Source organism: Rhincodon typus, chromosome 2, assembly GCF_021869965.1.
Source record: "Rhincodon typus isolate 14 chromosome 2, sRhiTyp1.1, whole genome shotgun sequence".
In the NCBI taxonomy this organism is placed as follows: Eukaryota; Metazoa; Chordata; class Chondrichthyes; order Orectolobiformes; family Rhincodontidae; genus Rhincodon; species Rhincodon typus.
Genome location: NC_063333.1, coordinates 41,079,391 through 41,104,605, shown reverse-complemented (window position 1 = coordinate 41,104,605; position 25,215 = coordinate 41,079,391). Strand labels below are relative to the sequence as shown.

Genomic DNA, 25,215 nt, shown 5'->3' with positions numbered 1-25,215 from the left:
GATCTGCCCATGCCAGTTCCAGTGAAGGCATGCACTATGCAAATTTGGTACGACCGCTTCATTTACATGAATGTAGCTTAGGGTCATCCATCTGCCAGCCTGCTCTCTGCCTGTGCCCAACAAAGAACCGAACAGTGTCATACTAATAGCTGATGGTGCAAGCAAACTTCTGTCCTTAAGACATTCTGTCTCTGTAAAAGTGAAGTCTCATTGAACAATGGGTGGCTGGTGCTGAATACAAATCCTGCAATCCTAAACAAGGAAAATGTAACTTCATGGCAACAGAAGATTCCAGAGTCAAGGATGTGGTGCTGGAAGCCTCAGTGTTGGAAGTGACCAGGAGGAAAGATATCACGGTTCCATGGGGCTGCAACTGACCCACAATGGCAGTTCTCAGAGGGATTGGGAACAAAATGTCAAGGAAGTTATTTCCAGGCATCTTGACCAAAGGATCTGGCGGTAGTGCTGAAAGACGTCCCACAACCTCACATTGGTTGTCAAAGTCATTGAATATATGTTCACTTAGCATCTCATATCCACCACTCCATCAAGCTCTTATACTGCTCATGCCCATCACTCACCTGTCAACAATCCCTAACACTGGGAAGTCATGGGTCATATTCAGATATTCAACCCATCCTCATTGGTAGCCTCATAGTCACTCTACTACTCACATGTACCTCCAACTATTCTGCTTTGGCACACACTGAGACCATGGTAACTGGCATCATTGAGAATATGCATAAAGTCATTGAAATCTTTGTGAAATTTTGAGGCAACTACAGCTAGCAGTTAGAATCACTGCTGATAGCCATTAACAGCAGCACATTCAAATCATTGTGTGATTGTTGATCAAGATTTTTGCTGTTTGTTTTGGTCCTATTCATCACATGGGATATTCTCCTGGATATCAACCCAAGTGCAAGTACTGTGTTCACGTCCAAGCAATCACCTTCTGTGCTTGCTGCACCACGTGCTTATTTCTGTGACCTATAGAGCCATAAAGGCCACTTCTTCTGTCTCTGATACTATCTCTGATTGCCTGAGGGCCATCTTCAAACAATTAGTACATAGAATAGTATAACACAGAAATGGGCTCTTCAGCGCACCATGTCTGTGCCAACCTTGATGCCATTCTAAAGTAATCCCATCTGTCTGTACGTGGTCTGTATCCTTCTATTCCCTGCCTGTTCATGTGCCTGTCTAAATGTCTCTTAAAAGTTGCTACTGTATCTGCTTCTACTACCTCCCCTGGCAGCACATTCTATCTTAATGCTTTTCAAGATAACCAACATATCCTCCTCCTTAACATCTTAACAGTATCAACATACCTCTCCCTAATCTTAACGTCATCCATATTCTCCTCCTTGGTGAATATTGATGCAAAGTACTCATTCAGGACCTCACACATTCCACGAGATCTCTGCATAAATTCCCCTCTTTGATTTTGAGTGAACCTAGCCTTTCCCTAGCTACCATCTTGCTCCTAACAGACATATAAAATTCGTGGGATTCTCCTTAATCTTACTTGTCAATGACATTTCATGACTCCTTTTACCCCTCCTCATTCCTTATTTAAGTTCTTTGCTTCCTTTATGTTCTTCAAGGGACTTGTCTGCTTTCAGTTTCCTAAATCTTACTTATGCTTCCCTTTTTCTTTTTGACTGAACTCTCAATATATCATATCATCCAGGATTCCCAAATCTTGCTATCCTTATGTTTCGTCCTCAGAGGAACATGCTGGTCCTGATCTCTAATCAGCTGGTCTTTAAAAGACTCCCACATGTCAAATGTGGATTTACCTTCAAACAGCCACCCCCAATCTAATTTCTTCAGTTCCTGCCTAATACTATTATAATTAGCCTTGCCCTAATTTAGCACTTTCACCCAAAGACCAGTTTTATCCTTATCTATAACTATCTTAAAAGGTACAGAATTATGATCCTTGTTCCTGAAATGCTCCTCCAGTGAAACTTCAATCACCTGGCCAGGCTCAGGCTTAGTTGGAATATCTACATATTGTTTCAAGATTTCCTCCTAGATGCACCTAACAAATTCTGCCCCATCTAAGCCCCTGGCCTCAAAGGAGTCCCAGTCAATATTGGGGAAGTTAAAATCACTCAGTACAGCAACCATATGATTTTTACCTCTTTCCATGATCTGCTGACATATCTGTTCCTCTATCTCCTGCTGACTGTTGGGAGGCCTGTAGTATCATGCCATCATAGTGATTGTACTTTTTTATTCCTGAGTTCTACCCATATGACCTTACTGGATGAGCCCGCCAAGATGTCCTCTCTCAGTGCAGCTGTGACATTCTCCTTATTCAGTTATACAAAAAGAAAAAAAATTCTCCTTGACTGTCTCAATATATTCTCAATATTTAAAATCTCGTCTTTTGAAATGATGGTCCTACTTCTGGATTCTCCCATCCTTTCCATGTTTACCCTGTAAAGATTCCTCAGGACCATAGAAATTTATGCAGATACAAGCCTAACCTGAACAACCTAAACTTTAAAAACAACCTCTCATTCCAGGTACAAGTCTAATAAATGTCCCCTTACCACTTACATCCTTCCTTAAATAAGAGGAGCAATACAATATGGACTACTCAGATGTAGGCTCACTAATGTGGGGGTGGCACAGTTTCTCAGTGGTTAGCACTGCTGCCTCACTGTGCCAGGGATCTGGGTTTGATTCCAGCCTTGGGCGACTGTCTGTGTGGAGCTTGCACATTCTCCCCATGTCTGCGTGGGTTTCCTCTGGGTACTCCGGTTTCCTCCCACAGTCCAAAGATGTGCAGTTTAGGTGGATTAGCCATGCTGAAATTGCCTGTAGTGTTCAGGGATGAACAGGCTATGTGGATTAGCAGTGGGAAATGTGAAGTTATGGGATATGGTGTGGGTGCTGTGTCTTGATAGGATGCTCTTCAGAGGGTTGGTGTGAACTCAATGGGCCAAATGGCCTCCTTCTGCACTGTAGGGATTCTATGGTTCAATGTCTTGTTTAACTAAAGCTTATCCTCCTTACTCTTATGTTCAATTCCCCTCAATAAATGACAACATTCCATGAGTTTTCCAAATTACTTGTTGTACCTACAGATTAAGTTTTTGCAATTCATTCACTAGAACACCTGCTGCATCTCAAATCTCTGCAACCTGTCATCATTTAGATGACTTACTTTCTCTCCTACCTGCCGCAATAGACTATTTCACATCATCCCTTTGTAGCCTCCTAATGTTCCCTTCACAATTTACTTTTTTTTACCTGTATTTGTGTAGGCAGCATATTTGACAACCATACTTTCAGTCCTTACATTCTAGTCTTTTATATAAAATATTGAGGTCCAATCAGAGACCCCATTCTCTGTGACACAGCACTTTTTACATCTTGCCAACCATAAAATGACACTTTAAGCCTACGTCTTGTTTCCTGTTAGCTTTCCAATATTCAATCCATGCCAATATATTTCCCCCTACACCACAAACAATAAGCTTTAATGTGACAACATACCAAATGCTGTACTGTTTTTAACAAATAGTTTCTAAATGTTCTCTGTGATAAAAGTTAAACTAACTGGCCTGCAGTTTCCTGCTTTCTGTCTCCCTCCCTGTTTGAACAAAGGATTTACTTTGTCCATTTTCTAATCTAATGGAATCTTCCCAGATCTCAAGAATTTTGGAAAATTAAAATGCGCACATTATCTATCTCACTGGCCACTTCTTTTCATACCTTTGGATGAAGTCCATCAGGACGTGGGGATTTGTCAGCCAACAGCTCCAACAATTTGCTTAGTACCAATTCCCCGGAGATTATAATTTTATTGACTTCTTCCCTCTCTTCAATTTCACGGTTTATAGCTATTTCTGGAATGTTACTTATACCTTTTATAGTGAAGACTCTTGCAAAATGCCTGTTCAGTTCACCTACTATCTCTTTATGTTCCATTACACTGTATCAATTCCCTGAACTCGCCGTAGGAGCAACACTTACTTTTGTTGAAAAAAGTCAACAGAAACTCTAACAATGCGTGGGATGTTACTACGGTCTGAATGACATAGGCTATGGTGGAAAGTATGGCAGAATGGAGCAACAAGTGCGGCAAAGCCCATCTCAATATCAAGATCTTCTCACTCCATCTTTTATACTTTCCACAATAACATGGCCAGATTCTGACTAGGCAGTGGCAAGATGCCAACTGACTGGGATTAACACTTGTTAAGCACCTTATTAAAGGCATAACATATTCAGCCTTCCATCTTATTGAACTCACTAAATAAACTCAACATTGGGAAAAAGTCCCTGGCAGATACGCCACTTACTCCAATGACCTCCATGTTGCCCAAGACCAAGCTGCAGCCCAGAGCATTGTCCGCAGGCACCAAGCACATTTACCCCTCAACCACATACATTGGCAACTGACATATGCCAACACCTTGTCGCTTCTCCAATGCACTGCTGGTGTGCTCAGGAAGCACAGACTTGCTTTGTAGGGCACACCAGCAGATGTTAGAGGGAGCTATCAGAACCTGCAAGACACAAGAGACAAGACATCACAGCCAGTTGTTATAAGTAGTGTGCAATGTTTGAGAGTGACAGCATTGGAGATTTGAAGTGGAATGAAGAGTGGTACTTACTCACTTGCCACTCCTCTGCACCCCCGAGATGGCACAATCTGAGTGAAAATCTCAACATAACTGGCAGGGCCTGATGGTGCAGTGTCTTCTGCTGGTTCTCCGGAAGTAGGATGCTTTTCCCCTGAAGCAGCCCATCCACCAGGACCACCTGTCAGAAAATCACGGTGCCATCTTCCCCATCTCTGCTATTCCACCATAGTCTCTCACTGAGCAGAGCAGCTTCAGAATGCAAGGTGCACAAAGCTCTTTTAAATATGGTGCGGGCACAAGGGATGCTGGTCTTTCGGCAGATATCCACTGTGTGGTGAGTTGTTCCAGGAACAGCCTGTGGGAAGATGAGGCACAAGTCAGATGTCAGAGATGCAATGGAGCGTAGTAAGTCGTTAAAGAGGCAAGTTTGGCAAGATAAAGCGAGAGAATTCACTAGGCTTGCAAAAACCTCAGCACAAATTGGACTTAGGGCTGAATCTTATGTCTTTTTGCCTATCTGTTTTCATATTTCTCATTAGTTTTCTCACATGCTCTAATTTGACCATACTCATTTTTTTTGTCTGTCTTCTGCAATTTTTTCCTAATGTGTACAGTCCATAGTTCTGTTTAGCTCTTGAGTGAATATTAAAGGTAATGACTTTTTGGCATGTTCTGATTTTCACTAAATAATTGTTTGGGTTCTGTCATTTCTGGGCAGACTGAAGGAGAAAGTCAGAGCTGGGTAACCCATGACTCTCAGCTAGCTTGCTGAAAAACATATTTGTTCTTATTCATGTACATTCATGGCAGGAAAAGTTACCACCATTTAGATACTACCTAGTCTTCTCATCAGCTGTAGCTCAGCTGGTAGCACAATTACTCTGGGACAGAAGGTATTGAGCTCAAGTTCCACTACAGGGCTTGAGCACTCTAGTGCAGTAATGATGGATGAGACTTTAAAACAATGCCCTGTCTTGCACTGTCAAATTGAAATAAAAAGTCCCATGGCATTAATTCAGGGAAGGTATCCCTGCTGTCTCAGCTAATTTTATCCCTAATCAACATCCCAATAAAGCAGTATCTGATTATTATCACACTGCTGCTTTTTGGGGTTTGTTATGCACAAGATTGGCTGCCCTGACTCCTACATTTCAACAATGATGACACTTCAGAAGTACTGCATTGGCTGTAAAGCTTTGAGGTGTCTGCCAGTTATGAAAGATGTGATAAAATCCATGTCTTTCTTCCTTTCTTGTTCCAATTTTAATAACTTACAGACAGCAATAAACAGGCTGTAATCACTGGCTATGTACATGCAGCAGAAAGATATTGCTGAGGCATTTAAAAATTGCCACCAGCAGTCAAGTCTTGTGCACTGACAATACTTTAACATGCCTTTCTCTTTGCAGTTTTGGATACTGCAACCAAGCCCAGTCATTCTCAGAGTTTGAAATACTCTTGTATTTTGCTTGACAGCCTGATTTTATAAGTGACTCTCATATTAACTGCCACTTCTCAGAGTTATTAAATTGCTTTCTGTAGACTCCTGCACACTGACTGAAATGTTATTTATTTTGGAAGATTTTAGCCCTGACACTGATGCACAGGCACTTCTTGAACTGGTAATCACCTCTTTCATTTTAATGCATTTAATTATAATCTTTGAAACATGACTTGTCTTTCTCACATAGTACTTGGTGTCATTTTACTCCATTTAATTTCTTTCTAATTTCTTTTCTGGATGTGAAAATTGCTGGCTTGTCTAGTATTTGTTGTCAATTCATAGTTGGCTTAAGTTCTTCTTGAACCAAAGCAGTCCATACAGTGAGTGTGCTGCAATGTAGGAAGTTATAGAGTCATACAATAAGGAAACAGACCCTTCGGTCCAACCAGTCCATGCCGAGCAGAATCCCAAACTAAACAAGTCCCACCTGTCTGTTCCTGGCCCATTTCCTATTCATGTACTTATCTATGTATCTTTTAAATGTTGTAACTGTACCTGCATCCACCACTTCCTCAGGAAGTTCATTCCACACATGAACCACCCTCTGTATAAAAAAAATTGTCCCCATCTCTTTTTTAAATGTCTGTACTCTCACCTTTTAAAAATGTACGCCCTTGTCTTGAAATCCCCTGTCCTAGGGATAAAACACCTACCATTAATCCTATCTATACCCCCCATGATTTTCTAAACCTCTATAAGATCACCGTTCAACTTCCTATGCTGCAGTGAAAAAAGTTCCAACCTATCCAGAGATGGTAAGAACTGCCGATGCTGGAGTCAGAGATAACACAGTGTGGAGCTGGAGGAACACAGCAGGCCAGGCAGCATCAAAGGAACAGGAAAGCTGATGTTTCGGATTGGGACCCTTCTTCAGAAATGGGGAGGGGAAAGGGAGCTCTGAAATAAATAGAGAGAGGAGGGGTGGGGCTAGGGAAGGTAGGTGGGATGGTGATAAGTGAGTGCAGCTAGGTAGTGGTGGGAATTGGTCAGTGAGGTGGGAGGAGCAGATAGGTGGGAGAGAAGATGGACAGGTTATGTCAGGTCAAGGAGGCGGGGATGAGAGGGAGGGTTGGTCATGGGATGAGCTCGGGGGTCTATTGGATTACAAAATATAGTGAGGTCTTGCTAAACAAGACAAGACTTTAGTTAGACCATAGCTGGAATACTGTTAACAGTTTTGGTCTCTTATCTGAGGAAAGATACACTGGTGGGCAGCAGTATAGAGAAGGTTCACTCGGCTGATCCAGAGTATGGAGGGACTGTCTTATGAGGAGACATTGTGGCCTCTACTCATTGGAGTTTATAAGAACAAAAAGCAACCTTCTTGAAACACACAAGATTCTTAGGGGACTGATCGAGTAGATGTAGAGAGGTTGTTTTCCCTGGTAAGAGGGTCTTTGACCAGAGGGCATAAGCTCAGAAAAAGGGGTTTCCCTTATAAGACAGAGATGAGGATGAATTTCCTCTCTCAGAGGGTAGTGAATTTGTTTAATTCCCTACTGTAGAGGTTGGGTGATAGACAATTTTTTTAATTAGTAAGGGAATCAGCATTTATAGGGAAAAGACAAGAAAGTGAAGGCATTTTGTACCTTAAAAATTGTTGTCCCCAGGATATCCAATCCTGGTTTCTGTGGGGCCCATCTGGAACATTGAATCATTTTAGAATGATTATTTATCCTTCCATTTCTTCTAAATGTTTTAGTTTATCCTTATTCTGTTGAAGCTGTTTTAAATCTGTAGCATCTCAATGCTGTTTGTAATCTGCTGTCTTCAAGCTTGAATTTTTCAATTAGACCATTACTATTAAAGTCCTGTTGTCTTAGGCTTTCTTCAAATTTATGCACTATAATCTATAGCAATATTGCAATATTTTCTTTGTTTACAAACTTTTAAGTTTTGCATCATAGCAATTCTGCATTAAATGCTTCCAATAAAGTTTTAAGTTCAGTGAACTAGCAGAACGGTATTGAGTTACTTCTTTCAAGCTTCTAATTGTATTGAATAGCAATATCTCTGTGTTACTTACTGGGCTTTGTAATGATTTTGAAAGAGTTAATGTTGGATTTGCATTAGCTCCATCCAGTTTGATTATTTAACACAGTCTTTGGTTGGAGAATTAGTGAGCCTTGTACAAGGTCCCAAAAGAGAAAAATATGTCAAGTCTGGCTTCTGATAGCTTTAATTATGCCTAATTACTTAATGTAAATAGTACATAGTGCTATCATGCAACAAACTGGTTTGTCTTTTCTTGTTAAGACTCTCCAGTGGTTTATTCTCAATTGCTAATAATTAGATAGGCCCTTAGACTTAGCAGAGAAAGGGAGACTGATGTCTGTAAATTGCCCTGAATACACACCACCAATAGTTGGTACCTAGAGCCCAATATGACATTGTGAACAATGGTGAATACTATTGTTTAAATACTTTTGGTAACAACAGTGGATAGAATCCATTAAGCTCAGAAGAAAAATGGATGACAGGATGGATGACAAATAACTTTTTGGAACTTTCCACATATTTGGGTTCTGGGTGCACACCATCACTTGTGTCCAACCTCTGTATACACTTTTGGATGGTCTGATTGAGGTAAATGGATCTTTGATGATACCCCCTAACTCCAGTCAGAGTAACACTTCACGTTCAACCAGTCATGTTCAATTTGCTCAAAGCTTTTTTTACTGCCTCTTTCAAAAGGAGGTTGATGGAACAAGGTTTGCACAGGCTACATCATCTGCTTGGCGTACAGCAACAACCTGCTGTTCATAAACCCAACTGTCTTTAGCTGCTTTTTCAGTTGAGTGATCCAACATTAGGAGGAGGTGAGGGAGGATTCCCACTGAAAGCCACACCCTGGTCCTTTCTTCCAAAGCACATCTCCCTAACCCTTTAACAGCACTCACCTCCCCTCAGAACTCCATGGCCAATCTTTACTGCAGACCCAAATGTAGTACTGAAACTGGCCGCCACTCCCAATATAACCCGGTCGGTACTGGAAAGGGTCTGACCTCCAGTTGGTCGACTGCTCTCAGGTGAGATTTGATTTAATTTGATTCATTATTGTCACATTTTCCGAGGTACAGTGAAAAGTATTGTTTTTCATGCTATCCAGGTAAATCACACCGTATATAAGTACATCAGGGTAATAGAACAGAATCCAGAATGTAGTGTTACAGCCAGAAAGAAGTTGCAAAGAAAGATCAGCTCTGATCTCTCCAGTGATGGGTGGGGCTGATGAGTAGAGGTTGAGTGATGCTCCTAGGGTGCTGAGAGTGAAGAGTTGTCGGGCTGCCTTTCAAGTATTGGCCTGGATGCTGGATCTCAAAAACTCCCTACTGGAGACAGGATGTCCTGCCCACCTGACCATAAAACTTAGGGTTTCACCCATGTACGTATATGCAATAAACTTGGAAGCAAGAGAAAACACCTTTTTTTAATTCTCCTCTCTATCTTGTGTGAATGTTGGGTTGCCATGCCTACTTTTCTTTAAGCTATGTTTCATTAATGCCTTATGTTTTTATTCACTCGACTCCTCGCAATGCAGTAAATGACACTAATCACTGAAAATCTCCTTTGCCTTTTTTTTAGTCTTTCCTATTTCTGCATTCTGTCCTCATTTAAAAACTTTCCAATCTTCCACTTCCACATTTTGTTTCTCACCTTTTTGAATTTGCTCTCGGATTCTCATTCCCTTGCTTACTTGGTTTAAGCCCTTACAACAAACATCTCCAACAGGACATTGATCCCAAGCCTATTATTTTGAAATTTGCCTGGCTTGTACACATCACATTTACACCAGAACAACTCTCAATGCCCAAAGATTTCTAGCCCTCCCTCTTGCATTTTCATTATTCACCTATTTCTATTTCTTACTATTGATGTCGTTAGTACTGTAATGGTCCACAAGCTCTGGCTGTTAACCAGCACCCCCACTCCCGCCCAGAGTATTCTGCAGCTGCACAATGACATCCTCGACCTTGACGCTAGTGAGTCAACATTCTGCCCCGTGATCACAGAAATTGCTTTTTCCTTTATCCTGCATTCCCAGCCACCCACCCGACAGATGAACATTCAGTTGTTTTGTGGAGTCAGCCCTATCTAAACTCCTCAAAGGAGCCATTGCCTTCACAAGTATTCTGTACCGAGCACAGTTCAAAAGCCGAGAACTCTTGCATTACTCACGTGACCCTCTTTGACCGTCTGGCAATCACCCATTCCCCCTCTGACTGCACGATCCTAATCTGTGGGGTGACCATCTCCAGAAATAGTTTCATGTTTTGTACTGATGCCGGCTGCTTCTCAAGATCTAAACCCAAAGCTCAGACTACTCCATGGACAACTTGAAATGTGAAAAGTGTCCTTGACAGAACTGAGATGCTCTGCCACATGTCCACTGATTAGCCAAGCAGCTAAAGTTACCCGAAATAATGTTCAAATTTGATTACTTAATTTAATTAGTACTTAATTTAGTTCTAGGTTGGGTATCTTAACCCAAAACCTTCCTTACGAAGTGACATCCTCCTCCCCCATTGTTACTGTCACGTAATGTCCTCAAATTTCCTCAATGTTTGACTGACTGCTTCAGCCACATTCTGTTCTAATCTTTTTTGACCAGGGTAGGGGAGTCCAAAACTAGGGGGCATAGGTTTAATGTGAGAGGGGAAAGATTTAAAAGGGACCTAAGGAGCAACTTTTTCATGTAAAAGATTTATGGAATGAGCTGTCAGAGGAAGTGGTGGAGGCTGGTACAGTTACAGCATTTAAAAGGCAATCTGGATGGGTATATGAATAGGAAAGGCTTAGATGGATATGGACCAAATGCTGGCAAATGATTAATTTAGAATATCTGGTCGGCATGGATGATTTGGTCCGAAGTGTCTGTTTCCAAACTGTACATCTCTATGACTCAGGCCGTTCCTGTGGTACTGTGCTCGGTGCCAGTTTTGCTGTGGTCAAATTGGAATTGAGAAACATAATTCTGAAATGTAATAATTGCAATAATAATTAACATCAGAAAGTTGATAACATAATTATTTAGCAAAAGACAGTGAATTCAAATAAAAACATAAATTGTTGAAGAAACTGAGGAGGTCTGGCAGCATCTGAAGAGAGAAGGAGATCATGTTTCGAGTCCACTATGACTCTTAGGAACTGTCAAAGTTCAACTGACCACTACATAATGAATTGCTAAGGGCTATTTAGACCTTACAATGTCTGTTGTGGATTGATAACACTGGCTTCACTAAATTCATTGTTGGCAGTGGCTAGAGAATGTTGATTTAATGAATATCCATATTGAATTAAATAATAATAATTGACAATAATTGGGTGTAAAACAGGTTCTGCAGGATCCTAATAGACATATTCTTAAATTCTGGACAAAAACATCCCTCTCAATTAAATAAGTTGCTCTATCAAATACAAATTAACCCTCAGTCCCCTTCAATTTAATTGGGTGCCTTTTTAAAAGCTTGTGCTCTTATTTCTAAATATGACATTGCCATTCTAACACAAAAATTATGTAATATTATTGCTCCAGTGAAGCAGATAGTTTAAAGGCAACGGCAGTGGAAATGTTATGTACCATTGATTATGGCTTTCATTTGTAAACCCTCATGTTCTAAGTATTCCCTGGCACTTGAGTGAGCCAGCAATTTAGTATGAACAAGCTATTATTGTGTTGTGTGACTGACCTACCGTAGACTGTACATGCAATACTGTAAAAATTATTTCATTCTGATGTTAAAAAGTGGACTAATAAACCAGAAGGAAGTCATGTTTTGATGATTGTATCTGAAAAACATTCCCTTTTTCTCTTTTGGTTGTATTTGCTTTCTTTCAATAAAAGGCATTTCTCCCATTTAATTTTGAGTGAAAATCAGAAAGTGTACCCTTTAGTAGTCCCAAGATTTCTCTGTTTCTTTTTTAATGCCCTCAGTGACAGTGCATTGAATACAAGTTTTGGAAGTCTGTTAAATAGCAAAATGAATTACAGACCACAAAAACAACTACAACCAGCACTTATGTAGTGTCCTCAAGGTTGAAAAATGGCCCAAGATTCTGCACAATATAATAGGAAAGAAACAGGAGATTACTAACTCCAGTTCCTGCAAGTTGACTACATTGCCAGCTGCTTTCCATTTATATTTATTCTAAATCTGATTGCTTGCTGTCAAATTACTTCATTGGAACAGTGAACTTAATTCCAGCAAGATTGTATTTTAATTAGCATGAATGACAGTGAAATGCATCCAAAAGTACCTAGTGATGTTTGCCATCCAGAAGCTGGACCTGCTTTCAAATTTTACTGAACTTAATGGATTACTTTCCTCCTGCCATTGAGATGCTGACATTGGCCTCCCACTCAGTTAATCTCTCCTATCCTTCTTGCTTCCCATTCCTGGAGATGCACAGGTTTCTGCCCAATGTTCGCTCAATGTTCTTAGAAGTTATAGGGTGTGAAGCTTATTTGGGTAATTATTAAAAAAATTCACAAAGATTGACCAATACCGTCCATAAATTTATAGGAATGGACCAAGTGAAATATTGATGGAGGGGTAGAGAAAGGTTAGCAAAGGGCAAGAAATTTCTGACTTGATCAGAAACCTCTGACTTTGTGTCATTGTAATTTTTCAATATGAGGAAGGGGAGAAGATAAAAATGAAAAAGCACAGAAAGCTAAATCTGAAAATGAAGCAGGAAATGTCATATGGGCACAATAGACCTATCACTTTCAGAAAAGTTAGGATAATATCTTAAACGGATGTTTTTCTTTCCAGACGTGATGGGCATTCAGTGTATTTTCAACATTTAATTATAATACACAAGGAGAACATCATAACCAGAAATGAAAAGCTTTCATTACCTCCACTCATGGCACAGGCAATACTCACAGGATGTTACTCCTACATTAGCCGAATATGGAAATGTTGTCACGACATATTTCTTGCCATTATTTATTCTCTACTTTTGTGACGATCACTAGAGATACTAATTTGACTTTTAACATTTAGTTCTCCTAGATTGTTGTATTGCTTTTATTTCAACTAAAGGTACTTCCCATATTTAATTTTGAGTGAAAATTAGAAAACACATCCCCCAATATATATAGCAGTGCAGTGCATGAACAGGCCCTTCGGCCCACCATGTCTGTACTGAATATGATGCCATTCTAAAGTAATCCCATCTGCCTCTACATGATCGATATCCCTGTATTTGCTGCCTGTTCACGAGTCTTTCTAAATGCCTCTTAAAATTGCTGTCATTGTAATCCGTATTGAAATTATATTTTTCAACAAGTGCAAAAACACAAGAAACATGCATCGTCCTTGTAAAAGCAGGTGCAGAATCTCAAAACCAGCAACATCTGCTCTAAATCCAGGGCGGATTTTGAATCTTTCTAATTGTTAGATCTGTTGTTTCAGGCCAGGCCAGGTCAGGTCTGATATGTAAAGGGTTGAAGACAGTTATTTGAATCAATCTGTTCAGACACGTTACAATACACATCTGGAGCAGGTGAGACTTGAACCTAGACCTTTCGGTCCACAGATGTTTCTGAGGTTGAAGTTGTAAAAGGCAGCTTTGAAAGAAATATAGACAATGCTGCAAGGAAATTCTTTGGAGCTGCTTCAGTTCCATTAGTGTTATTTTGCCAGAGGCGTGAGAGAAGTTTTGATTTTCCATGTAAACAGGATTCCCACTGCACTTTGGAGAAGTGTTCATGGTGGTTTGGAAGCAGCTCCAAGAATTCCCTAGTCATACAGTTAAACCAACCATGTCAGTGAAAAGCGAAAATCAGGTGATGGCTGCTTAACTACATACCCACTTTTTGGACAGCTGGATTTGAGACACTGCATCTGTCCTATCCAATGAACTAATTAATGTGAGAACTCCTCCAAGGTCCTGAGGAAAGTTTGTGTCGTCCTGTCCTGAGCTCCCCTAGTCTGTCAATCCCAGATGACAGCTTCTTGCAGCTTAACATAACTCTCCAAGCCTCACCCCGGGGCTGTTTCTCACACTTTCAGTTCGGGAACAGACAGACAGCTCATGCAGATGACACACAGAGTTAAGGTCTCCTAGACCTCTTTACTGCCAAGGTCAAGGTATTTGTCATCTGCTCTGGTACCTGCTCACCCAACTTCCAACCTTACTAGAATCGAGGCTAAAGATACATTGTTAGATACTTTCATACTTCAGTCAAATATTTAATTCTATTAAAGTTTTTATGCTCCCATTTTGCACATTCATCTTGTACGAATGTAACAAAGATTTAGAATCAGTGTTTTCCCTTATCAAACACTTAGAACTAAGTTAATATTTTGTGGATTCAGCCTAAGTAAAGGATTAAAACAACTTTTATCCCCTGAACCATTGGAAATATTTCTGCCCCTAAATTTGTACAAGTGCCTTACTCCATTTTCCACCAACTTTATCCACTGAGGAGAGGTGAGAGTATTGCTCTGGCCTTTACAAGTTGGCGAAAGCCTGTGGAGTCGTATTGTAAGATTATTTATATCATAAGCTATTTGGAGCAAACAAATTAACTGCATAAGTGTACATATTTAAAAAATGTATTTATGGAATGCCTTTTCATATCTCTTTAAAACACTTCACAGAATCCGTAGATCATTAATTATTTTGAAGCACAATGACTGTTCTTAGTTAGATAATCACAAGTGATACTGCACACAAGAACAGCGATGAGATTCACAATCATTTTTTTGATGAAAACAGTTGAGGGGAAGATGTTGATCGAAATACCAGGGCTCATCTTCAAATTGTAAATCTTCAATATGCACCTGAACCCACAGAACATTACAGGATTCTCGCCCAAGGTACTGCATTTGTTAGAGACATGGCCAAAATATTGTAAGATTCAGCCCTAAGTGTCAGTTTCATTGAGTTTCATAGAGGGTTTTTCTCTACAAGGCCTTGTGAGTTTCCTCATCATATCTTACCAAACTCGCCTCATTAAGAACCTACCCTGCCCCTCTTTCCGATTCAATCCCCTTTCCACCATCCTCTGCACCTGGAACAATCCAGGTTTAATGGTACGACTTTGAGGAGAATACAGGAGCAAAGGGACCTTGGGGTACACATCCATGGTTCTCCGAAGGTGGCCAGGCAAGTTGAAACAGTTATTAAGAAGGCTTAGAGGATCCTTGGCTTTATAAACAGAGACAAGGAGTATAAATGCAAGGAAGTGATGCTATACCTCTACAAATCATTAGTCAGACCACATTGGGAGTATTGTGCTCAGTTGTGGGCACATTATTTAAGGAAGAATATTAACAGCCTGGAGAGAGTGTAAAGATTTACTAGAATGAAACCAGGAATGAGGGATTTTAGATACAAGGAAAGATTAGAGAAATTGGGCTTATTCTCCTTGGAGAAGATTAAGAGATGATCTTATTGATATGTTCAAAATTATGAACAATTTTGACAGGGTAAAGAAGGAAATTCTGTTTCCACTGGTTGATATGTCAGTAACTAGAGATCACTGTTTCAAGATTGTGAGCAAGAGAGCTGAGAGTGAGATGAGGAGAAACTTCTTTCCTCAGAAAGTTGTTAGGATTTGGGATGCTCTTCCTGGGACAGTAATGGATGTGGATTCAATACGAGGTTTCAAAGAGTACTGTGTATATATTTGAAGGTGATGAATTTAGAGGGCTATGGCGATAGGGCTGGAGAATGGGACTAGCAGGGTAGCACTTTTGGGAGCTGGTACAGACATGAAGAGCCAAATGGCCTCCTTCTGTACGATAAATATGTGTTGAAAAGATTTATATGTTGATGCTGAACTTGTTTGGCCATTATTATGAATTCACCTTCCTTAGACATAAAGTCGTAGAGTGGGACTTGAACCGAGAGTTTCTGTTTCAGAGGCGGGGAATACTACCCACAGCACAAACAAGACTTTCAACTTTCCATTCTTTACCTCCTCTCATGACAAAGCAGTTGTATTGGAAATTCAGCTAAGAAAGACTGTTCAGTTTGGAAGATGCTGCTTCAGTTGCAGTCCCAAAGCACCCATATTTGTTAAGATCTCAATTCTTGACTTATTCTGTCACTGCTAATGTTTGATTAAATATTTTTGTGTGTAGTTGTACTTGTTCAATTATCTGTAATTGTAAAAGGAAGGTTTTACCTCTGGTGCATTTCTGGCATTGACATTTACGTCCACATCCCCTGAACAGGCTACATGCTCTTAAGAAGACGGTTGAAGCCTAAATTCAGTCAGTAAGCTTAGCAAAGCTTGTTCAACTAATCTTCAGTCCCAAGCTCCTACTTATTAACAACAGCTGGTTTTACACTGGAAATGTGAAAGATAATTTATCACTTTCACAAACAATGACATTCGCCAGCATTTAAACCATTGACGTGCCTGACAGTTTCTTCCTAAAGTTAGAATGTTTCTTTCCCTAGGGAAACACCCATATAACCATTTTAGTCCAGTTTTTAAAATACAGTCTTAGTGCTTATATACAAAAGTGGACTGTGTTTGCATATTGCTTTCCAAAACGTATGCCCAAATCAGGCACTGAGGTTAGGAACAATGGTCAGGAAGGGGTTTGTGGTGACCAAAGTTTGCAGCCCAGAAGTAAGGCCTTCCCTCTCAACAGTGTTCAACTGATAGAAATTTCTACATGTATATACAGTGTCATGTATGAAGAATGGAGCAACACAATGCTATGAATTGTATTGTAACATGATAAGTAATCCTGTTCATTTCTGGCTACTTGGAATTCAAGTGGATATGTCTTGAATGTGAATATAGATGTTAACAGCTGCTTTGTATTAATGCAACTCAATTTAAGTCAGGTTTGAATTCAAACATACAAGGTAGAAAAGTAGGGCACTTGGCCCTTCAAACTTGCTTCGCCATTCAATAAGGTCATAGCTGATCTGATTTTAATCTTAACTCTTGCATCCAGTGCCTGTAGAGGAAGGGAATTCCAAATATTCACAACCCCCGACAGAGAAAAATGTTTCTCCATCTCTACCTTAAATGGGTGACCCATTATTTTTAATCACCAACACCTCATTTTTAAACTGGTTTTAGATTCTCTCACAAGAGGAGATATCCTTTCAACATCCACCCATTCAAGTCCCCTCAGAATCTTATATGTTTCAATTAAGTTACCTCTGACTCTTTGAAACTCCAGAGGATACAGGCCTAGCCTGACTAACCTTTCTCTATTAGGCATCCATTCATTCCATCTATGTCTAGTATGTGTGTGACAACACAACTCTGGAAAATTTAGTATGACCGTATAACTGTGGAATCAGTTTTAATAGGCTCCTCTTGGTCTCTTGAGTTCATAGTTTAGCTCCAACTTCATGACCAACTGCTGTATTTTTAAAGATTACCTCTCAGTGGTGTTAATGCAAGAAGAAAATCCTATCAGCAGTCTCTAACATTAAACCCACACTATAGAGAGGTTAGTCTCTCACATGCACTTAAGAACAAATGCAGCTCTTATATTACAGGCTTCAGTGTGACACAAATTGATGCAGTTATCAGTACAATTCCAGATGGTTGACTACGTCTAATACTCCACAGTTACCTGTCTGAGATAGCCGTACAGGCAGCTGTAAATGTAACAGAGGCTGTGCTTTTATATCCTGTGTGAAAGATATCAAACTCAAGAACTGCAGCTGGAAGTGATTAGTGAGGTTCTTTTGTACTATATAATAAACTATAAAATTAGCAAGATCATAATTTTTTTAATATTATGTTCTAATGTATGAAGTTCATTCCATTTTAGTAACTGAAAGGAAGCTTAGTAATCAAAGCAATGACAGGAGTTCAGTTCAAACAGCATGTAATAGAATTTGATCTTATTAAAACATTTAAGATCCTGAGGGAACTTGGCAGGGTGGGTGCTGAAGCAGTGTGGGATGGACCAGAATTAGAGGGCATAATTTAAAATTAAGTGATCTCCCATTTAGATAGAGTAGAGGATAATTGTTTTACTGCCCCAGAACGCAGTGGATACAAGGTCTTTAAATATTTTTAAGACAGAGGTAGATAGATGCTTGGATACCGAGGGGCTCAAAGGATATCAGCGGTTGTCAGGAAACTGGGTATGAAGTCGTAGTCAGATCAGCCGTGATCTTAGTGAATGATAGAGCGGGCTTGAGAGGTTGGATGGCCTGCTCATGTTCCTAATTCACATATATGTTCATAATAGATAAGATTTATTACATGTTTACATAATTCTATCTATATCTGTCTTTAAGCAGAGCTCTTTCTTCGGGCAATGAGCACCTGTAGTAAGACCAAAGTTATTACAGTTATCCCTAATTGTCCAGAGAGGACGCTGCTGGGCCTTGCCCTTAAGTTCTTCTTGATTCATGTCATCTTAAAATGTTTTCACATTTTGTGGTGTGTTACAACAAAGGCCTTGCTCTTCTTCTAGATATTTTAAATCAAAAGACAGTTATAGTTATTGCATTATTGCTCGAAATATCTAAAATCTGACCTGATACTTGAAATCAAATGAAACGAATATAAATCAAATTGAAATTTAATTCCAGAGCTTTTCCTTTCTCAGAAGCAGGTGCTCTTCAGGTGGCCAGAACTGAATGCAGAATTCCAAAAGTGGCCTAACCAATATCCTGCACAGCTGCAATATGACATCCCAACTCCTATACTCAATGCACTTGACCAATAAAGGCAAGTGTATCGAACGCTTTCTTCACTAGCCTGTCAACCTGTGACTCCACCTTCAAGGAACTGTGCACCTGCACCCCATGGTCTGTTAATTTGGAAACACTCCCCAGGACCCTACTGTGAAGTGTATAGGTCTGCCCCAACTTGCGTTACAAAAATGCAATACCTCATACTTATCTAAATTAAACTCCATCTGCCACTCCTTCGTCTGCCACTCCTCGACCCAGTTGATCAAGGTCCCACTGAACTTTGATATAACCTTCTCCACTGTGCACTACACCACTGATTTTGGTGTCATCTGCAAACTTATTAACCATTTCCCCCTATGTTTATATCCAAATTATTTATATAAATGACAAAAAGCAGTGGACCCAGCACTGATCCTCGTGGCAAACCGTTGGTCACAGGCCTCCAGTCTAAAAAGCAACCCTCCACCACCACCCTCTGTCTCCTATCTTCAAGCCAATATTGTATCCAAATAGCTAGCTCTTCCTGGATTCCATGTGATCTAACCTTGCTATCCAGTCTACTATGCAGAACCTTGTCAAATACCTTGCTGAAATCCACCACTCTGCCTCCATCAATCTTCTTTGTCACCTCTTCAAAAAACACAATCAAGTTAGTGAGACACGATTTCCCCAAGACAGTCATGTTGACTATCCCCAAACAGTCTTTGCCTTTCCAAATACATGTAAATCTTGTCCCTCAGAATTTCCTCCAACAACTTGCCCACCACCAATGTCAGGCTCACCGGTCTATAGTTCCCTGGCTTTTCCTTACCACCTTTGTTGAATAACGGCACCACATTATCCACCCTTCAGTCTTCTGGCACCTTACCTGTGCTATCGATGATACAAATCTCCCAGCGATTGGCCCAACAATCTTTTCCCTAGCTTCCCACAAAATTCTGGAATACACCTAATCAGGTCCTGGGGATTTATCTACCTTTATGCGTTTTAAGACATCCAGCACCACCACCTCTGTAAAATGGCTGCTTTTCAAGATATCCCTATTTATTTCTCCAAGTTCCTAGCTGCCATAACCTTCTCCACATTAAATACTGACGCAAAAACAAAGTTGCTGGAAAAGCTCGGCAGGTCTGGCAGTATCTGTGAAGGAAAAAACAGAGTTAACGTTTCGGGTCCAGTGACCCTTCCTTAGAACTGATGCAATCTACTTGTTTAGCATCTCCCACATCTCCTGCGGTTCCATACAGAGACAGCCTTGCTGATCTATAATGGGCCCTATCACTCCTTGATTACTCTTTTACCTTTAACGTATTTGTAGAATCTCTTTGGATTCTCCATTATCCTATCTGCTAAAGCTATCTCATGTCCCCTTTTTGCCCTCCTGATTTCCCTGTTGAGTATACTCCTACTGCCCTTATTTTCCTCGAGGGATTCATTCAACCCCAGCTGTTTATACATGCCATATGCCTCTTTTCTCTTGAAGCACTGTATCCAGTTCTGGTTGCTCTGTTAAAAACCAGAAGAACTGCGGATGCTGTAAATCAGGAACAAAAGCAGAACGTGCTGGAAAAGCTCAGCAGGTCTGACAGCATCTGTGAAAAGAAAATCAGAGTTAACATTTCAGGTCCGATGACCCTTCCTCAGAACTCCTCGGGTCATTGGACCTGAAATGTTGACTCTGATTTTCTCTTCACAGATGCTGCCAGACCTGCTGAGCTTTTCCAGCAGCTTCTGTTTTTGTTCCTCGTTTCTGTGTTATTGGACAGATATTATTAAGCTGGAGAAAGTTCAGAAGAGATTTATCAGAATAGTGCTGGGAATGGAGGGTTTGAGTTATAAAGAAAGGCTGGATAGGCTGGGACTTTTTTCACTGGAGCGTAGGAGGTTGAGAGGTGACCTTATAGAGGTTTATAAAATCGTGAGAGTTACTGATAAGATGATTGGCAGGTGTATTTTCATTAGGGTGGGGGATTTTAAGACTCGGGGGCATATTTTTAAGGTGAGAGGAGAAAGATTTCAAACAGAAATGAGGGGCATTTTTTTACATAGTTCATATGTGAAATGAACTTCCAGAGGAAGTGGTGGATGCCGGTACAGTTACATCATTTAAAAGACATTTGGATAAGTTCATGAATAAAAAAATGTTTAGAGGGATATGGGCCAAGCGCAGGTAGGTAGGACTAGTTTAGTTTGGGATAATGATCGGCATGGACTGGTTGGACCGAAGAGTGTGTTTCCATGCTATATGACTCTATGTATGACTCTAGTTTCAGTGACTGTGACCATGAAACTATCATTCTTTGTTGTAAAAACCCATCTGGCTCCCTGATGTCCTTTAGCGAAGGAACCTGCCATCCTCACCTGGTCTGGCGTGCATGTGATTTCAGGCACACAGCATTGTGGTTGAATCTTAATCGCCCTCTGAAATGGTTTGAGCAAGATACTCAGTTCAAGGGCACACAGGGATAGGCAACAAATGCTGAACTTGCCCGCAATGCCCATATCCCATGGAGGAATGAAAAGACAAGACCAGATAAAGGTGACACTGCGATGTGTGTAATTTATAATTCTATATTTAACTCTCATAACATTGCCTGCTAATTGTTTGTTTACTCTGATTCACAATTTGATTTATCTTTCCTATAAGCCAGTTTCATTGTGCTCCTCTCCCAGTTGTGTGTATGCTGAATGATGCAGTTTGCTTTTCATTGTTCTTATCATTATGATCTTTTGACAATTGTGTAATTAATGTTGCTGTTTTTAGCCGCATAGAAAGGAAGATACCTCAGAGTACCATGAACAGCAATAGGCCAATAACTGATGCATTCATTTAGGTTAAATAATAAAGTGAAAAAAAGAACAGTGGTACAAAATTAATCGGCCAAAATGCGGTGCTACAACTGCAATTAGTTACACCAGGAAATACCTTAATATAGTTTTCCAGCATATAGCTAATCGGCACTGCAGTTCCATAGCAAAAATTAGCAAGACATCAAAACAAAATTTTTAAAATCTCTGCAAGTCAAACTCATTGTGTTTTGTACAATTGATACAATAAATCTCATGTTATAATTTATACTGGAATGTAAATGATTAATCCTATAGTAAACAGATATGTTTCAATAATTGTTATCAGCTGTCCCTCAGTTCAGGATGATTCCTACTCAGGGACTTGAGTTTCACTCATCATCTTCATGTAACTGTGATCTTTGGGCACATGGGCAGTATGACACAGGGTAGTGGAATCCGGAGTGCAGGATTTGCTTCCTTTTCTTACCTGCTGTGCCACCACTCTGGCCCAGTGTTAAGATGTTATGATTGAAAACATGAGGCTGCTTGATGGAGAAGTGGTTGCTGTTCTGAATGATTGGCAGCGAGCCTCTCCCACTCATTAATGCCATTGCACTTCCACTTCAAGGAGAGTTTCAGAGTGTCCTGGAAGGATATACTTTGGTTCCCTCTAGAGCATTGGCTGTTTGAGAGTTAAGGAATGAGTCTGAATTCTTATAGAGCTGCCTTCAAGAAGGACATTTCATTTGATGCTCCTCCCATTGATTCCAGAGGTTATTACTGGCCAAATTTCCCTAGTGCTCTTATGTGCTGCCGATATACTGTCCAGGTCTCACTGGAGTACAGAGGTGTGTTGAGGACAACAGCTCTGTACAGCAGGACTTTTGTTTCCCTGGTTGCCAAACAATTACTGCAGTTGTTTCTAAGGCTGTGCTCAAGTAGCTAATCTGGCATTAGATCTCCTCCTCAATGGTAATCTGTTAAGAGAGGTAGCTGCCAAAGTACGGGGAGTGTGCAACATACTCAACATTTGTGAGAGATGGAATATTTGGCTGACTGTGTGTAGGTTGATGCATGAGATTTAATTTGACAGCATTAAAGGGTTTCTTGAATACAGAATTAAAGAGATCAGGAATGCCTTGCAAATCTGATTGCAGAGTGGGAAACAGCGCTCCAATTGCTTGCATTCTGAAGGTCAGATATATTTATTGTGGTCAGTTTTGTCTTAGCATAACATCTACTGAAGTTAAGAGTTTTCTGTATGGATGGTATTTAACACTGACACCAGGGGGCAGTTGATCTCCTATCAGGTAGATTGTAAACAACTTAGGGGCAATCACATAGACTTTGTTTGACCTGGCTCCAGATTTTGAAGATGTCTGTTTCAATCAAACAAGGTATGAATGCAACCTTCTTAAAGGAGTAAGATCCATTAGCTAATTATATTTAAAACAACCTGGCCTTTCTGAGTATGTTTACAAGTACAGTGTGGCAATTAGTCACCTGCTCTAGCTCACTCATCTATAGCTACATGTAATTCATTAAAAGTCCTGAAATGCTATTTGTGCAGTATACCTTGATTGAAATAAAGTGTCATAATAGTTAGAATTATTTAGTGCAAGGGCAAATCAAGTTAAACCATTTGGTTTTACCTTGAGAATCCCTTGTCCAACACCTTGCATAAAAGCTGGGTCTCACAAAAGGTAAAGCAAACAATTTCTTTTTCCACATTGAAGACATTTAAATTGTGTTTCAAACATTTGGTAATTCATGTAATATTTATAAACTCCCAAAACATTGTTCTCTTGGTTTGACATTCTGAATTAATTTTGACATGTTTTCTATGCTGTTGACTTGCAGAACAGCATCACATACCAATCTAAGTGTTACTCTTCATTCTGTGTAGCAACATATTTCAGAGAAGAGACAAAATATTGATACTGTATCTTTGCATTCTGATTTTGACTAAAGGAGAAAAAAATCTGACTTGTCTTATTCTTAATTCAGTTCATATGTTCCTATTCTGAAAAATTTTCAACATTGGAAAGATTGTCATAGACGCATTTTGAATCTAACATTAGATATTAGAGCCAAATCTCCATCATTCAATCTCCTCTGGAATTGTACCAGTCACCAAAGTTGGTTGTATTGCCTATATGCTGTGGAGCCATACTTATATATTAAAATAACAGTCCCTTGTCTGTTGAAGGATAATTAAAGGGATCTTCAACTGCACTTGAGCAAGTATCTAGTTACTTCTAGATTTATTTTTGACTATTGTGGTTTGATGATGATAAACAGGCAACATTTAGGAACTTGAATACTCTCTCCATGCCTGGGCTTCCGTACATTGTTGATGTTATTCAGGGTGCTGATGGAGCAAGAGCATGACTTGGTGTGAGGGCGGGGAGGTGTGGACAGCAGCAAAGTACAGAGGATCACAGCTGCTGGCAGGAAAGTATCAAGGAGAAGAAGTTACAGGAGACCTTACACCAAACAGGCCTTCGACAATTGTCTGTCCCACATCAACCTCAATGAAAAGCAATGTAGCTGCTGACTCAGTTTCACCAGGAAGGCTTTTGCAGATCACAGCCCAGCACCAGGTCGTACATCGTGCCGATTGAGGCAATAAATGGCTTTCAAAATTCAAATTGATCTGAGACTTTCCAGGCTTCGACACCAACAGCATCATCAAGCAGGTCACCAATGTCGTCTTCTAAAAGCCAAAGCCACTTTAGCACCTTCCCATTAGTTGCAACCCAACCAAGGAAAGAGCTCCGAGTCTCACTGGGTTCTGTTTCACACAGATTATTCTGCTTGTTCCATCTGAGGGTCCTAAGCAACACAGCACAAAGAAAAACTTTCACGCCTTCAATCTGCCATTGATTTGCGACCATAGACATTGGATCGTCTAGGTCTATAGAAGTCATAAAGCATTTGTCTTAACCACAATGTTTTATCCATCCTGAATCCCATCATCCAGCACCTTCGTGGCTAGTTGCTGGGCAACAAAGGATATGTCTTTTGTATGAACTGGTTCTTGAGTCTGAGGAACCTGATCACTGAAGCTAAGAAGCACTGTAATGAAAACCGCACTGTTAGAACTAGTAACTGGCCTTCTAAAACAAGTTCCAATACACGTACAGGTCAGAACTTGTCTTTCAATACAGCCCTAAGAGGGCCTCCAGATATTTCCTTAAAATGAAACAAAGAACCACGGATGCTGGAGATCTGAAACAAAATCAGAAATTGTTGGTGAAACTCAGCAGGTATGGCAGCATCCGTGGGAAGAAAGCAAAGTTAACATTCGAGTCCGGTGAAGACCGGCTGTGTTTCACCAACAGTTTTTCTGATTTTGCTCCAGAAATTTCATGGTTTGCTACATCACCATCATCATCATCATCCTGCAAAGCTTGTCACAATGGGAGGAGATTGAATGACCAGCAAACTAAGGACTAACAGAAACACAATGTTGCCAGCTGTGAGAGGATTAGGATGGAGAAAGAAACAAAAGCATCACAATTTGGACTTTTTAACAATTGTTAGATACTGCTATGTGAATAGTATGTTAATGAGCACTGCCAGACAGATTATGCATTAGCCAGGAATTACCAACATAAGCACAAGTGCACCTACAAATTTTGGTAAAGCAGAGTTTATTTTTGTTTAACC

General features: G+C 40.2%; 1 protein-coding gene across 1 annotated transcript in view; it reads left to right on the top strand.

Annotated features, from left to right (window-relative positions):
* The window catches only part of plxdc2b (plexin domain containing 2b), a 343,331-nt gene that overhangs the window by 300,910 nt on the left and 17,206 nt on the right, over nucleotides 1-25,215 (top strand). The window lies entirely within an intron of this gene.